Genomic DNA, 17477 nt, shown 5'->3' with positions numbered 1-17477 from the left:
CAGCATTTGGGGGGTCAGTGGAACCAGCAATCGCACCTCACTGTGACCACACAGTGGCATAAGGGCGTCGTACCAACTATGTTATAGCTGTATATAACTTACAATACTTGATACACTTCCACCTTCATGACGTCCCTTAAAGGTGGGCCCACATGCCTCAAGGGAACTGAAAGACACACCTACTCTCTCTTTAATGGGCGGCTGCTCCTCGCTACGACCCACTACAGACCCTCAGAACCTGTACAGGTCGACCTTCTACAGGTCATGTGACTAAGGATTTAAACCGACGGCTAGCCTCAGAGGTGCAACAAGCAGATGACACCTTCTCTTCATGGCAGACTGGGAGTTGAGGGAAAGACTCTGGGCTGGTCCCGGTCCGCTTCTTGGTAAATGGATGACAGTGGGTGTAACCCGCTAAACCTAATTCTGTTTAATCGCCTCAGGATGAGAACAAGAGCCAGACTGCTGGGAAACAAACAGCATATGAAGGGAATGATGAGTGTGCTAATGAAGGGAAGGAGCCCTGTTTAACAAAGCCGATGTGGTAATGGCCTAACCCTGAGACTGGAAAGGCGGTGAAACAGTGACAATAGTGGGTTCAGCGCATCCTGACTGTGAGCTGTCTGAGCTGAGGCCCCAGGCTGTACTCATCCTGAGCAGACTGTCAGACAGCTCTCCAGGAAAACTTTCTAACAAGGAAACCTAACTTTGGACTAACTTGTGAAACTACTCTGAGCAACTCTCAGGAAGGAGTAGACAGAAATATTTGTTAACCTGCTGCTCTGAGACAGAACTCTGAAATCTGTAAGCAGAGCAACTGCTTGAAAAAACAGAAAATTCATTAATCTATGCTGGTCTACAGACAAATCAAAGTAGGTCCAATCACTAAACCAGAATGTTCCTTCCCTTCGGTTGTATTCAGACTGGACACATTTGGTTTCCTTAAAGTGAACCAGAGTTTGTTTCCCCCAATAATCCGGAACAAATCTTTAGTCTGAATAAAGTGGACCCTGGTCTCGGTTTGCTTCCAATCAAACTGAGCTTTGGTTTGCTCTGAGTTTCTTCAGTCTTAGGCTCTGTGCTCAAAACGGAACAACTGGACCAAAACGGCCACAGCATCCAGTAAACAGATAGACAACTGTAAAATAACCATGAGACCCAGCTACTCTCTGAAATGTGGTCGGATGAATGCAGGCTTTTAAAAACCATTTTTAACTCTAACTAATTTTGTAATTCCTGGCCAATGAGTGAAGAGATTTTTAGTCATGTGTGTTTTTTTTACAAGCTTTGGTTCAAAACAGAAATCTCTGGTAGACGGCCGTCTGATTACAGACCATCAGACCAAATGCAAGGTTCAGGACTCCACCTGGACTTTTCTGGTCTAGGCCTCACTTACTTTAAACTAGAACTAGAGTAAAGAACAGGCAACCGCTTTAGAGAAGGTTTGACCTTCTGTTCCACAGTCATCGCATACTTTGAACTTCTCCAGTTGAGAAAAAAACGACTATCAGTCGCTTCTGATGGACGCTCTGAGGTTCCACCTGAAACACAACAGTTAGCACTAACTCCCTGTACTTTCTGTGCTCCTCTGGTCATCTCCATGTTAAGTGTCTTCTGAGCAGGTTTGAAGGGCTTATGCCCCCCCCACTGGCTCCTCTTTACAAAAAACAGTTTGAGACTGAAATTCTCTGTTCCTGCCAATTGGTTATCATTTTGGGTTTTGTCCTCTTTTGTCGGTTACCATCACAGTGATGCGCTTGAGGCTTTCTCTTTTCACACAAACATAAATCCTGAATGACAGATCATGAACCTCCTTTCTCTTCTTTTCCCTCCAAATGCTTCACGTTGTTTTAAATCCCTTTTTAGGACCAGAGTTCATTGCATAGACAAGAACAATCACACAGATGGGAGTTCAATGTCAGCAACTAAAGGACCTTATTAAACAGGGTTGCTGGAGCCTATCCTAGCTATTGTTGGGCGAGGCACACCCTAGACAAGTTGCCCGTCTGTTGCAGGGCCACACAAGCACATTTACACCTAGGGGCAATTTAGAATCATCACTCAACCAATGCAGCACGTTTTTGGACGGTGGAAGGAAGTTCCTGTGGAAAACCCACGCACGCACGCACGGGGAGAACATGCACACAGAAAGGTCGCAGCTGGGATTTGAACCAGAGAGTGTCAACCACTGGACCACCCCCGTTATTTCTAATATACAAATACCATCATCTGCCTGGCTGATGCGACCAAAACATGGTTCACACTAACTCTGCAGAGTTTCCCTGTTAGTTTAGTTATGAAACTGATCCCAACGACTCAATGACTTACTGACATTGATATTAGGAAGTGTAAACAGTATATCAGAGACAAAATGAAGAAACGGGTTGATCAAAAATACTTACATAAAACAATGGTCCAGCTGTGTTGTTATCAGAAGTACAATCAGTGTTTTGGTTCCAGAAAATTAGTTCAGTTTTGAACCTATAGTTGCTCTGTTGTCGCAGAGGAGGCTCTTATTTTGATTCACAAATTAGAAAGTTGGATGAGGACCCCATGAGCTGGAACAAGGAGACATTCAGGGAGTCAAACACTTTGGACTGTTCTCCAGAAACCAACACCGCCATGGGGGCGTGGCCAGCTGCACAAGCCTCATAAGTTTGTCTCACCTTACCTTCAGAAAACGGCAGGTAAACATGGCATCTCAGCGGGAATGTGATGCTTCTGACAGCAACCGAGAGCTAAAGATGCTAACATCAAAAACAGCTTCTTCTACATGAAACTTGTCTGTCTGGAGCAGAAAACGGTTTACATTTCAGGCAGTTTGGTTTATTACCAGACGTGGCTGCTTTTCTACTGTCACAGACTGAAAGCTGTTTATAATGCATGATCATTCTAAAGGGATTTCCAATTCATTCAGATAAAATCAGGGCTTTGCTCTGTCAAACACTCTCCTCTCTGTTCAGTTCACCAGCTCGGCCCAAAGCTCGAGCACCTTTCATCAAAAGCGAACTGTGAAGAAAGTAGAAACAGAATCAGGCCCATTCAATACACACCCAGGTATTCAGATAAGCAGCTGAAATGCAGACATTAGGATATTTAATAACAATAGAAGGAAGGTATTTAGCAGGAAAATGGCTCAGAAAAGCAGAGCTGTTGGGAGTTCTGAGTGTCGAGGCTGCAGGCCCGGATTCTCATGTTAACTTGGAAACAGTAACAGCGTAAGAGACTTTGGGTTCAGAATCCGAATCAGAATTACTTTATTGATTCATAGTGGATCCAACAGGAACAAGGAATCAGTGAAAGCTTTGTAATAGCAGATGCAGTTCCACCATGAACCATTTAAAACAGAACAAAATAAAGATGTTCGCCCCGTTAATGGATACCTTTTCTTTGGTTAGACTTACAGGGATGTTTTTAAAAAATTATTTTTTTATGTACATATATTGTTCCCCTAATTTGATTTGAAATTTGGCAGCCTCAGAAAATAACTTAGGGATGTAAGAAGAAAAGGAGTAAAACTGAATAGTTTATTTATTTTAAAGTACTCCTGGTCTACCCTAGTAGGCCCAAAGATTGTGCTAATACATAGAAAATATAGCATCACTCCAGTGACGTGTGGTGAGGTTAACGGCGGTGAGGCGCTGACATCATCAGTCAGATTTACAGACAAATGAACCTACAGAGCAGCTCAGTCAACATCAGCAGCAGGTAAAGTGTTTTGTTTCAAATTAATATTCAACATTTTTCTTCTGTTTACAAACGTTAGCATAAAATAAAATAAAACTTGTTATTATTGACTTACTTTTACTAATCTAGTCCGTGTGCCGCTCATTCAGAGTGACGGTTTCCACAAATTCTTGAGATTAGAAACAAAATCCTCCACTTAGAGAATGATGGTAAATTATATTAAAAAATAACAACGGCTGCTCTTGACCTGCTGCCACTAATTCTATGATTCTTTAGCCGCGGTGTCACATTCTCTGGGGCCACCAGCGCCCTCTGCCTTGAGGCAGGCGTACTGCAGGCCTCACCTAGTGTATTTCTAATGAGCATTTTTTAAGGATAAAAAGACTAAATGAGTCCCAAACTGGCACCAATGGAATCGGACAGTTGGCAAGAAAGACCAAAACAGTAAAGCGCATGGCGCTCTCTAGTGTCTTTGAACAGGAAATGCGTAAATTCCCTACTTTTTAACCAAAGACACGTTGAAAACCCACACAGAAAAAAGTAATCATAGAATATAAACTTAAGTTATATTTTTAATTAAAAAAAAGTGTTTTCATTTATTCAACTTATGTATTTTTAAGCTATATTTTGTTAGTGAGGCACAGCCTCATCTGCCTCTCCTAACTGAACTCTCTTTGTTGGTAAAATAACATTTATAAAATCAAAATGTGAAAATACTCTAATAAAGGCATGTCCACTCTTTCAGCTAATGGTCATCATCAGCACAAGCACATTTACTAAAACCTATGTTCGTCTTTTACTGTTATTCAGGAATCACATACCAAAGAGAAAGGACAGATATGGAAAAACTGAAGAGGAAATGATTTTGTGATTCATTTTTGTTCTGTTCATTGTGGAAAAGTGATTTTTATCCCTTGTTCTATCCTAGGCACTTTAACGTTGGGAGTTGGGTCATCTAGACCCACTAGACAGCGTTCTGAACCTTTTTTCTTCAGTGATCTTCACTGGTTTCCATGGATTACATGAAATCTTCAAGACAAAATAGTTTGACTTTCACAAAGAAGCAGAAGTCCCTGCACCAGCACACCATCTGATTTTCCAGAAAGTATTTCACATCTGCAGGCCTTAATGTAGATGCAATAGGATCAAGAACACAGTCAGGAAAATACTACCTGGTTCTGACATATCCTAAAAGACTGGGATTAGAATACCTCTTTTCTGTAAAAAACCAAACTAACATTAACAGAGATGAAAGTCAAATTCTTTATATATCTGGGGATGGCAAAGTTACAGCAAACCCCAGATAATCTCAAAACCAAGTCTTGGTTAGTTGTCATGGTGTCGGTGGAAGGGTGATAATTTGGGGTTGTACAGGTTCAGCAGAACTTCCCTCCCTGCATGCTGTCATTTGGTGAACTGTCTCCGTTTTGCTCAGTTTGTTCCAGTGTGAAACCAGTTAATCATGTTTGCCAAAGAGCAACACAAAGCAAAAAAACAAACATTTTAGTGGCTTGAAAAACATCCAGATAGTAATCAGTGACCGAACCTGGAGAGTGTTTTGTGTTAAACACCAGGTCTGCTGAAAGCATATAATGACATTTTTACAAAGCTACGACAGATAAAAAGGGTATAGGCGGCCGTGTCCCAAAATTTCCAACTGTGGCCGAGCCTGGTCGGGCCATATTTACAACACCCCTTGTGGGCCCTCTTTTTTCCCCGGGGTTCCCCCCTCCTGGGCGGGGGCGGCGGGCCCCTGCCTCGCTCCTCCCTGGACCAACCGTGGAGCGGGCGGATGGCTGCCTGGAGTGCGGAGCGGGTCTCCCTTGGGGGGTCCTGGCTCGTATCTGGGGTTGGGGCGGGGGGATGCCCGGAACTCCTGGGTGGTGGTGGGGTGCTCGTTTGGGGCTGTGGGCGTCCTTCTCCGGTGGGGCTCTGCGTTGGGTTCTCCCGGCGCGGCGGGGGGGCTGCTCTCCTGGTTGGGCTGGGGCGGCGCTCTCTTTCCCTCCGTGCGTCCCTGGCCTCTGGCTCTGGGGGCCTTGCGGCGGTCCTGCTGGCCCTGGCCTGGGTGGCGGGCTTGGTCGCCCGGGCGGCGGTTGTTCCCTGCTGGTTCCCGTGTGGCGTTGGGGGGATTCCGGCTGCCGCTGCTGCTGCGGTGGGGGTCTTGGGGTGGGGATGGCTGGGCACTCTCCCTCCTTCTTTTCACGTTCCACCATCCATTTTAGAAGAACATAAAACCTCACCTGAGCACTGGTGTTAGCTCACCTTTGCACTAACAGTTTGCATGACTGAATGACTGAAATATTTCACACTAGTTGGTTTTAAGGCATAAGTATGCGTGTGAACACTATCTGTTTTGTGTACATTTCGACAGGTGGACATTTTTGCAGCTAGCAGGTGTGTTTAATACATTTCAGTGTGTGTGTGGACAGGCTCCGCCCCTTTTTTTTTGTTTTGTTTGTTTTTTACTACATTTGAACCGTACCATAATGATTAACAACCAGTAAACTTGTTGCTTTATGCTGCTTCATGGTCTTATCCCCCTTCCCCTCCTATTATCACCCTCCTACCCCCCCCCCTCTCTAACGTCCCTCTCTCTTCTTCCCCTCTTTCCTTTTCCGTCCGGTCCAACACCAAAGATTTTCAGACATGATTGAAATTAATAAAGTTTGGCCTCAATTACAAAAGGGGTTTATTCAGACATACCTTTGGTTTGTCTGAAGATTAATATCCCCTGTTGTTAAAGTAAAATATGTCCAACACAAGAGGCCCTCAGCTCTCATCTGTCTGCCCAGCTGTTGGACAGGACAAGTTAAAAAAAAAAAAAAAAAAAAAAAGGGTATAGGAGGAAATATCTTAATCAGGACAGAATTCTAGCTGTCTTCACATACAGAAATGTTGTTATACACAAATATTATAAACTTAATATTATGAACCAGGGCTAAGCATTTAAGGATGTTAGTCTGGTCTTCAAACCAATGTGCCAAAGAAATATTACTAACAGTATTCATTGACCACAGGCTTTATGAAGCACCAGCAGTGAGAGTAATGTCCAGCAGGGGGCAGTGGACATGCTATCCAAAGACAGCACTGTTTTTTTAGAGTTATCTGTAAAATCCCTGTCAGAGCTGACTTTAACAGGCTGATTTCCTTCCATGATGACTCCATTTGCTCTGTGATTTTCAAGATTGACGTTCCCAGCAGCTCATTAGAAAGCTGTTCACACACGCTGAGGCTCTCACTCAGCAAAGCTCCGCTGGTTAAAATACTCAGTAGTGACCCTTAATCCCTCCATTCCCCCCCCAGGAAGCCCCCGGCTCCAACAAACTCAACACAGTTCATAAATGAGCCATGAAGAACGGGCAGACAGTTTCTGGGGCCTTTCTGTTGCAGCGCTGACACGGTGACAAAGACACAGTAACGCAAAAAGCACAGAAAAGCAGCAAATAAAAACAGGAACAAAAGCCTGTGAGGCAAAGAGCACAAAAACACACAAAAATGGTAACTACAACCAGCTCTTTGACTTTGCTTGTGGTCTCAACTTTTTCAACCTTCATCAAGTTTAAAAAATATTTGCACAAAAATAACCAAAATGACAGAAATAAACGGCTTCTATTGTGTAACTCTTGACCTTGTTATGTAAAAATGGCAGATTTCATCACAGGAGGGAAAACTAGAAAATGACCTCAAAATAGAGACAAAGAAATGATTCTAATTGAATGTGAATTTCAGCATGACTGACATTTCAATGTCATGTCGTCTGAAAGTCATTTAACACTTTTGGTGATGAGTGTTTAGTGCACTTTCATTCACAAATAGATCTGTTTATGTCCAGGTTCAAATTCCCTCATCATATTACTGGTTACCTGTTAAAAAATGCTAGCAGTTGACTTCACTATGTTGCTTAAATACCTCTGTTTTTGGAGGGTCATGCTAGTGTGGTGGTTGGTACTCTGGTCCCAGCTGGCTGCTTTCTATGTTGAGTTTGTGGGCTTTCTCCAGACACGTTGGCTTCCTCCCCCAGTCCAAACAAGTGCCTCACAGGTCCATTGGTGTCATTGTGGTTGTGGGGTTGCCTGCATTTGTTGGCCTTTTATCATGCACAACAGTAAGCGGATAATGAAGATGAACAGGCTTGTTTTTTCTCAGAAGCGTTTTTAACTACAATTTAATTACATATGTGCGCCGAAGACGCGATATAAAACTCATGCATTTGTGGTTCGTTAGACAAATGTGGAAAGGTTGGGGAAAACCAAAAATTTGGGTTTACATCTCGCGAAATCTGGCTCAATTGCATAAGATGTACGTAATAATTGCGTCTAAACTAAGTAAAATATGCAGGGACCACGTAATTCTCAACTGATCCCAAAATGTTGAACAGCTCAAAACCGAATTCACGTAAATGATCCGTTGGCCAAAACCCTCGCCGGACATCTGCGCATCGAACGAATGACGAACGGAGGAAACACTCATAAATGACATATATCACGCATGTACCAAGAAAAACGCTGACAGTGAACAATATGTTTATAGTGGTTGTGAGAGACGGCCTATAGTTTGAGTTTTTACTAGAAAGCAGCTACAAGGTTTTGTCCAGCAGAGGCCTTTCAAGACTACGTGTCTTATCCTGCACATCAGTTTCTACTGTAAGCGTTTCCTTTTTGGGCCTTCGCCCCAGGTTTAAGTCAATAGATAAACAAAGTCTACACATGAGCTTGTATTTTTAATTAGTCATGCTAACATGCAGGAAGAACTTGGTCTCATTTAGTTTCTATTGGAATAGAAAGGCAGGATTTGAGCATTCGTCGTCTGCTGCTGCTGCAATATGAGACCTCTGCCGGCTAATTCCCTTAAAATGAGCATGGAATGGATCCGACAGCACTCTGTTCACTAACTGACAGTCAATTAGCCCAGGGTCCTCATGGAAATTAAATAGACATTATTCTCAGACCGGAATGGATGGGATGTGTTTCTGTGTCAAACTGCTCACAGAAATCCTCTTTTTAGCTAACCCACTCAGTGTGAGCAGGCAGGTTTGTGATGAGAGGAACCTGGACCTTTACTGCTGAAATGAACACATTTGGTTTAATAAAAGCATTTATACTTCTTACTTCTAATGTAATTTTTTCATGTTTGTTAACCTGAGGCAGTGTGAATTGAAATGAATCTATTCAAACACATCATAGTCAGTCAAAGCCTTATTTATTAAGGTCAACAAAATTGTTAAAAAAAACAATTAAACTTTCAAAAACAAAAACTGATGCAACCAGTATTTATATCGCTTTCATAGGTATGCATAGGTAGTTTCATGGGTAGAGCGAAGAGGAAATTGGTTTAAAGAAAAAAACCTCATATAGATATAAACTCAGAGCTGCTTTCAATAAACAAAAGCCTCAAATGAAAAGCATTGGTCATCAGGACGGCGTTTCTGAGTGTAGCAGGGGAAACTGGAGCCGTGGTTCTCACAGATGAATCATCCGGCTCATTGGTGACACCTGGACTGCAGAGATTTACCCGGATTCTCAAATTCTCTGCTCAGACTCTCCCCCGAGTTCATGCCTGCTCTGCCCAGTTTAGCTGAGCACCACGGGGGGGCCACATTCCCGCTTGCTTTTCAACATTGCTTATTGGCAGGACACACCTGATCCAGATCATCAAATCTAGAAAATTAACTTGAAACACCTTCAAAGGTTTCCTGAGCCTTTAATGGTCTCTTAGTCTGGGTCAGTGGACACTGGAATCATGGGTAAGAGCAGTATTTTTTAATCTTTTTTGAGCTAAGGCACACTTTAACCTTGTCAAAAATCCTGTGGGACACCAGCAACCAAAAATTAAAAAAAGGAGAAACTCATAGTCTGTATTGATGTACAGTCCCTCTGCAATCTCACGTGCATTTTTGTAAAAATAGTGACAGAAAAAGCTGGAAGTTTTTTTTCTAAAAGATGCAATAAAGTTAAAATACAGTAGTTTTCAGTAGGGATAGAAGCCCCATGAAGCTTTCCTAGGGGTTCATGTTATTGTGCCGGAAAAATGAACCACCCATTCAGGGCTTTGAAACCACACAGAATAGCATCATCTGGTGGCGGACTGGACGTATATCTTATGCTTCAACTAAGCTCCTTCAATATGGAAATGATAATGAAAAAACGTAAAGCAAAACAAAGTTGTTAACCCTTATGCTATCCTAGGCACTTTACTATTGGGAGTTGGGTCATCTAGACCCCACAAGGCAGTGCGCTGAACCTTTTTTCTTCAATGATTCATATGTCATCAACCACGTGATCTGCCCTACTTTATACACGCCCCGAAACATTGAGCCGACCACTCTGCTTCATGAAGGTGAAACAATTTTATGTAACCTCACAAAAAAACAAATATTCTTTCTAAATAATGATTTATTTGTTAAATGTTAGTGCAAAGGAAGCTGCAATTTTTGAACAATATGATAACAATATGTTTGATAAATTTTAAACAAAAAGACTAACATTATATTTATGTTTTCTGTAGCTACACTAAAAGTGAACATGTTGAAGTTTTATTAGTTTTCCTTTGTATTAATCAAAAATGAAGTCTTTGAAAACTTTAACAAAAAATGTTTTATTTCTTTTTAGATGATTAAATTGTTTCAATTTAGTTTAATTGTGTCTGTTTCACCTCAATCCTGTTTCTTAAATGTTGTTATTAATTCTTCTTAAGTTTAACATCTAAAATAATCCAGAAGTTCCTAGAAAAGTGTTTCAGTCAGAAAGATGACTTGGACCAAACTCTGGGATGTTTGACTGTTAAGAAACACAAACCTTGAAGGAGAACTAAACTGTTGACCTCTGACCTCTGATTTCATCAAGAAGATGTTGATATGTGTTCGTTGTGGTTTCAAGACGTTTAACAGGGAAGAGTCATTGTACGCTGAGACACTGTCACTTTAACCCAATGCATCATGGGAGATGTAGTGATGTCAGACAGACTCTCGTCTCTGAGCTTCATTGTTTTGTTCACTTGTTCCACGGTCTGACACCGGATTCTGTGGAAAGCTACACCGCTAAAGACGAGCTTTAGCTGGTATTTTTGATGGAACTGAGAGACTTTATGAGCTAAATTGGAACAAGGAAGTGAAGACTTTAACCCCTTCTGATTGGTCAGACTGATGACGAGTGATTAAACCTCCAAGAATGATTGGTGGAGACAGTTAAAGGGGCTACATGTGAAGTGTAAAGTGACCACATTCGCTTGCCATTACTTAATATTTTATCACCTTATTAGGAGAAACCAAGTTGAAATGATCCTGAGCCACAGAACGTTTTTTACCAGGAAACATGGTAAAATGAACTCACGTTAATTCCAATACAGGGGAAACAACAGAACTAGTTGGGAAACGTTGTCTGAGATTCATTTGTATTTTTAGAAAATAGCACGCCCAACTGTTCAAACACAAGTGACATCTGAACCCTGGTTCCACCAAACGAAGCATTTGGCGCTTCAAACGTCATCAACCATGTGATCGGCGCTAGTTGACACACGCCCTGACACATTATGCCGAAACACTCTGCTTCATGAAGGTGAAACAAGCGCCAGAGCGTCTGTGACAAACGGGCCATCCCTAGTAATTTCTAATCTAGCTTGTTGTTCATAGAGTGCTGCATATGAACAAAAAAAACAAAACAGAACACAAGTGGCTGGGAAAATTGTAGTGGTTACTGTGCATCAACTACTGGGATAATCCCAGCCTGGGGAGTCTCATCAACCAAAATCCATTTGAGATTTTTGGAGTAGACTGAAGCTGGAGTCACCCCACACACATGCATCACCCCACAAGCATGAATTCTAGACATGGGTTACAAATGTCACCAAACCAATCCTGAGCAAAAGACAATTTCAGAAGCATCTGTGCTAATCAGGAAAACCACTGGTCTATCGCTCAATGCTAAATGGTTTCTTCCTTGCTTTAAGGCCCAAAGCGCTTTACAGTGACAGTCCAATTTAGCCATGCACACGCACACTCACACGCTGATGACGGGCCTACTGCTGAAAGGACACGGACACGTGAGGAGGGAAGGTGGGAACTGGAGCTGCACTCATCCAATCAAAAGGTCGACCACTCTACTTCTGCACCACAGCCTAGGAAAGGTCCAAAGTCCTCTCTTTTCAGATGAAACTACATTCAGAGCATGTGGTTAGTGACATGGATGGACAGGTTAGTCATTTGGGCTATGATAAGGTTCACTTGACGCATTATTTTCTTACAAATGTGAGCAAAACCTTCCAAAGATTGCTTGCAGAAAGTTAAAGACAAATTCTTCTGTAAAGATAGACAAAAGTCTGACGAAAGCAGTTCTGACCAGACACATCAAGCTGTAGGATTAAGCCCCGCCACGTCTTGCTGCTGTTAGCAGATGCATATCACCTGAGTGGACTGCTCTTTGAGACTCATGTGCTTCCCTGTTGTTACCAGACAGTGGTCAGTTATCCAGAATAACAGTTTTGCCTGTTTTCTACCTCGTCCCGACTCACGCTCACGTCTTTGACCTTCTGACCTGCCTTTCACTCTCCGGTACCTCTGCTTTGGGTCTCTGCTTGCCCCTCCTGGATTTGCTGGTGAGACTATTTCTGCTCTCTGATCCAGAACTTTGTTTGTGGATTACAAGGATTAGCGTCGAGTCTCCCTCCACTATCTCGTTTCGGTTTGACTCAGACATCTGACTGTGTCTCTCTCTGTCTCCCAGAATGCTCTTGGACGCTGTCTGGAGGACTTTGTGACTATCAAACGGCTACATTCTCTCCATCCTGAGTCACTGCTTTTCAGGGTCCACTTTTGCTTATCTGGATTGGACATGAAGGATATGACAAACATCAAAGACAGGACAGGAAGACCATCTGAAAGGCCAGAGAGATCGGGGGACTGATAAACAGCGGCTTCAGTTGGGACACGAGTTAAAAGGCATGACTGGTCCTTAATACAGCTGAGTGTAGCGAGTTGATGCTTTGCTGTGGGTATTGTGCATTCTTCACCCATAATTCCAAGCACCTGGGTGAAACAGAAGATGACCAGGCTCACTATCTACCAGGAAATCCAACAGCACTTCCAGCTGCCCCCTGCTGACAAGTTATGTGCAGATGCTGATTTGATGTTCCTGCAGGACTCCAGGACCTGTGGACTTGACCACACTGGTACCAAAAAGTGACCACTGTGTTGCTGTGTTTGATTGGTCTGATGACTTGAATCTTTGACTGTGAAACAGAGTGACACCAGAACTGAAGGCAGCTGTTAAAGCAACTTGTTCTAGGTGTACACCCCACCCCCAACAGGACATTGGATAGGGTTCAGCAATCAATAATATCAATCAATAATAAAGTGTCTTTCAGAGTAATATAGTGTCTTTCTACATCAAGGAGTAGCTCTAAAAATGGCTTCAGACAAAAGTCGGACCCCATTGAAGGCCAGCTGAAGGATTCTTTTTGTCCTTATGATGTTAAGATCGCGTAAATACTGTTTTTCTATAACGTGTATATGGGTTATGACACCAACTCCATTATGCTTGGTTTGTGGTGAGAAGCAATCAAACAACACTATGGCGCCAAACAAATTTGAACTTTACCTCCTCTCTTCAAGCACCCAACCCTTCAAAACAAGCTGCAGACTATTTTGTGAGACTGAGATGTGCAAAGCTGGCATCCCTGTCTGACACAGTTTATCATCTGAATGAAAGGAATGTCCAAACCTGCCATATTCTTGAGGAGAAACATGTCATTACATTTAATGTCTCTTCGGTCTTCATAGATGCTCTGAGTTTCTCAGGGACCGGTCCAGCTCAGCACCAGGAGTTGGAGAGGACATGACCTAAACAGCTAAAGCTGAAACAAGAACGTTGTTCAAAGCTAAAGTTTGATAATCGTCATTGGGACAGTTTTGAGTAAATGCTAACATTCTGGCCACAAAGCTATTTGGACATTGCTTCACTTCCTGTGATCTCCACTGTTTCAAGTCTGACTGTGATGAAGCTAAAATCAGAGCGAGGCTGCAAAGGAACAGCTTTCTTTGTCTTTCGCCTTCACTTCCCAGGATATCAGTTTGTCTAACAGTATTACTGTGAATTATTATCTTTAATTCAGAGTTTGTACCAACAACTATGTTCTAAATTATAAGTCTTCAGAGTGTCACTTTGTGTCATTTTATGGTGTGAGCCACAATTATATCAGCGCAAAAACAGATCCAGAAGGCCTGCTGTAAATGATAAACTGGAACTTGGTGTTTGTGTTTGTGTGTCAGCTGAGCCACAAGCACCGCAGACCTAATTTGTAGATTAAGTTACCAACAGCAATGATTGAAAGGCGCTGAAGAATCAAAATTCATCACATTTGTTTAATAATAACTCTTTGAGACACAGGAAGACAAAAAAGGGGGCAAAGACAAAGAGAAGATGCAGAGAGGAAGTGATGATGAGGAGCACGCTGATATATTTGCTTGTCAGAACTCATTGAGGCTTGACTGCTGACACACTCCTACACACACTGTTGTACACGCACACACGCACAAAATGGTTTTAATTGCAGGATCTCATTTCAGATCTGATTAATTACTCGCTCACGCTTGACGAAGAAAATCAGCAACAAAACTAAAGGGATTAACACACAGACGCATGCGCACATGCACATGCACATGCACATGCACACAGACTCAGAATCATTCATGTCACTGGCTTCGATTTCCTAAACGTATAATGTATGAAAAGAGACACGTGAAATATGAGGACCTTTTTTCAGCACTTTGAGTTTTCAACAAGTCAAAAAGAAGAAAATAAACTTTTTTAGATTTTGTTGTTTGTTTTTTCTTCTTTTCTTAAATTGCTTCTCGTCTACTGTTGTAAAGGACCCTCTTAAAAATGAGATGTCGCATCTCAAGGGGCTTACCCTCTTTTTCAAATGTTTAAATAAAACAAATAAAAATAATTTTATAAAAAACTAATATTATCTTTGTGATATTTATGTCTTTAAAAAATTAAATGCTTATTTTCTTTGAATAGGACTTTAGCACTGAAGCCCCTCAAACAGTAACAAGTGGAAAAACGTCAACTTTTCACATCAATCTGCAAAAGTAGGAATATGAGTGAAGCCTGTTGTGAAATCTACATCTATTAAAGTTATTTTTTTTAGGTAGACACAAACTGACATTCAGCAAAGCTGCTTTAAAGTTTTGAAACCCTGAATGAATGACAGTGGAATGTCACATTCAGTGACAGTGACAGCTTGTCATCCATTATATTCGCTTTTCTTAATGTCTCAAATGTCTTCGCAGTGGTGGCAGAAGTCGACATCAGTCCGAAGGAACAAAGACATTTTCAAGGTGAAAGTAAAATGAAGAAACCTGTGAGGAAAAGTTTGGTTTCTTGAAGAATCTCCAGGTTCTTTCGTTCTATTCTCTGTATTTCCTTCTTTTTGTTGTCGTCTTCTGCACACACTGTGTGTTTGACTGAACACACTTTACATTCACGTGTCAGTCTAAGCGCTTCTGAAGGAGCAATCATAATCAATTACCACAGTGGCTGTCACTCCATGGAAATGAATTCTAACTAGTTTCATGCCTCATTATGAACCTGTGACCTCCAGCAGAACAAGCCCTCGCTGAACAAATCAGGTTGTTGAAAATGACAGTTATTCAGGACTGTTATTAATTTCAATGGTTCTTTTCATTAACTAATGATTACAAAACAGAAAAAGCTGTAAATTATAAACCCTTCAGCAGTGTTGGTTTTGGTAATTGTATTGCTCAAGTGATACCTTTATGCCCTTTGATATGATAAAATGTACTATAGTAGGCTGGCACAGTGGTTAGCGCTGTTGACTCAAAGCAAGAAGGCCCCTGGTTCAAGTCCCGGCTGGGGGACCTGAAACACAACGTCAACGGGGGACCTTTCTGTGTGGAGTTTGCATGTTCTCCCCGTGCATGTGTGGGCTCTCTCTGGGGTCTCTGGCTGCCTCCCACCATCCAAAAACATGCTTCATAGGTCATTTGGCAACATTTAAATTGTACCTAGATGTGAGAGTGAATCTATGTGTGAGATGTGGCCCTCAGACAGACTGGCGACCCGGCCGGGATAGGCTCCAGCAGCCCCGTGACCCCAAAAGGGACAAAAACAGAAGAAGATGAGTGAATGAAAATGTAACCCTGCCTACCTGGATAACCCTAGGTGGGAGGTCAACTAAGCTCGCAATGTGAACTTCTTTCTTTATACTCAAGGTTTGTACAGGAGGAATGCGGTAGTAGATACTAATTACCCTTCCGACCCACAATAACACACTTGACACAGATCAAATTGTAGAAAGGAAAAATAATCTATATTCAGATTTTTTCAAGTTATTCAGTACACATCCTTTCATGGAAATAAAATGTTGACATCAACATATAAATTGAGAACAAAAATTAAATTAATTAAAAAAAAACAAGATACAATGAAAGAACCGAAAAATCAATCAATCACAACATAGAATAATATTCAGTATTTCTTAATAAATCACCGTTGGATCCAACAACACCTTAAATGGTAACTGAAAACAAATATCCTTTATGGAGTAAAGTCCTTAAATTCTGAGATCTCAGAAGAAAAAAATAGAAAAAAATGAAAAAGACTCCAGTAATGGAGGTGGGGGAAAAAAGAAGTGCACTTAGAAAAATTGAAAAAAATAATACTTGCACGTCCTGAGACGGGAAATGAAGCTTTACCACTCCTTTGGTTTCGAAGCTGTAAGTCTGGGAAAATCAGGTAAGCTTGAGTTCAGGTGGAGCCACAGCAAAAGCGTGAATTCCGCGTAGATCGGGAGGAATTCGGTCCACTCCTTGAAGCACGTGGAAAAAACCAGCCTACACACACGTGTAAGGTAGTTAGCCAACTCAAGTTTTTCTTCTTGCTGTATCCTCAAAAATAATATCTTGCACATTCCTACTCCTCAACATTAACAATGCAATTGTGCTTTTTTTTTTAAATAGAAATTCTCATTAAAGTAAACACAGAACATAAAATAAACATTTCTCTTCTTGGCTCCGTGTACGCACGCTAGCTTGCTAGCTTGTAAGCTTGCTAACTCGGCCAGCTTATTCAACATCAACTGAAAGCAACTTTAAACTCACCAAGATATCTTTTCATTCAAACACACTCTGTCTTGAATCCTTAAAACGATTTTCCAGTGTCTGGATCACTGCAAAGATGCATTTGATTTTTTTCAAGAAGCACGATGTCTCGTCATCTAGCAGTGTCGTCGCAGATCAAAGAAAAACAATGAGAAGAAACTTCCTCCTTCCTTGACACTTTAGGAAACGTCTCTCAAAAAGGGTGTCTCCCCCTAGTGTCTGAGTAAAGGTACTGTACATAAGATGTATGATTGAACATCTAAACTTAATCAGGGTTACACTCTCCCCCTCTAAACCGCATGAGTCCCTTCATGCGAGCGCTGCTGGACAGAGACCTGCAGTGATTGAAGAAGTGCAGATTCTAGTTGCCTGATGAATGTGCCAACAGCTAAAATCAGTGGTTTCCCCAACTCATCATAGGTAAGTCTGCGGGGCTGACGCCTAAGCCTACTTGAGTGTCTGACCTCGGGCCCCTCTTCTTGTAGTACAGCATGTTCAGTGCTCTCAGGCTCTGAATGAGGAACCTGTATGGGTTCTGGTTCAGGGATATCAATAATGACATATGCAGAGTCCTGAGCTCCACTCTGAGAAACAGCTTCTGTGCTTAACTGTGGGGAAGTTACCAGGAACTCAGGCTGGACTACAGAACTTGTCTGAGCAGGTGTATCTGCAT

At 41.9% G+C, this 17477-nt stretch overlaps 1 long non-coding RNA gene across 1 annotated transcript; it reads left to right on the top strand.

Annotated features, from left to right (window-relative positions):
* Window positions 1-9118: 9118 nt before the first annotated feature.
* Window positions 9119-13046, top strand: LOC110016133 (uncharacterized). The gene is made up of 2 exons (XR_002291420.3): window positions 9119-9430; window positions 12405-13046. It is a non-coding gene; the product is annotated as an uncharacterized LOC110016133 (long non-coding RNA).
* Window positions 13047-17477: the final 4431 nt, after the last annotated feature.

The sequence above is a fragment of the Oryzias latipes genome, chromosome 12, assembly GCF_053564925.1.
Source record: "Oryzias latipes strain Hd-rR chromosome 12, Olatipes_Hd-rR_3.1".
Lineage (NCBI taxonomy): Eukaryota > Metazoa > Chordata > Actinopteri > Beloniformes > Adrianichthyidae > Oryzias > Oryzias latipes.
The sequence above is the reverse complement of the archived record's forward strand: the minus strand, read 5'-3'. Positions and strand labels throughout refer to the sequence as shown.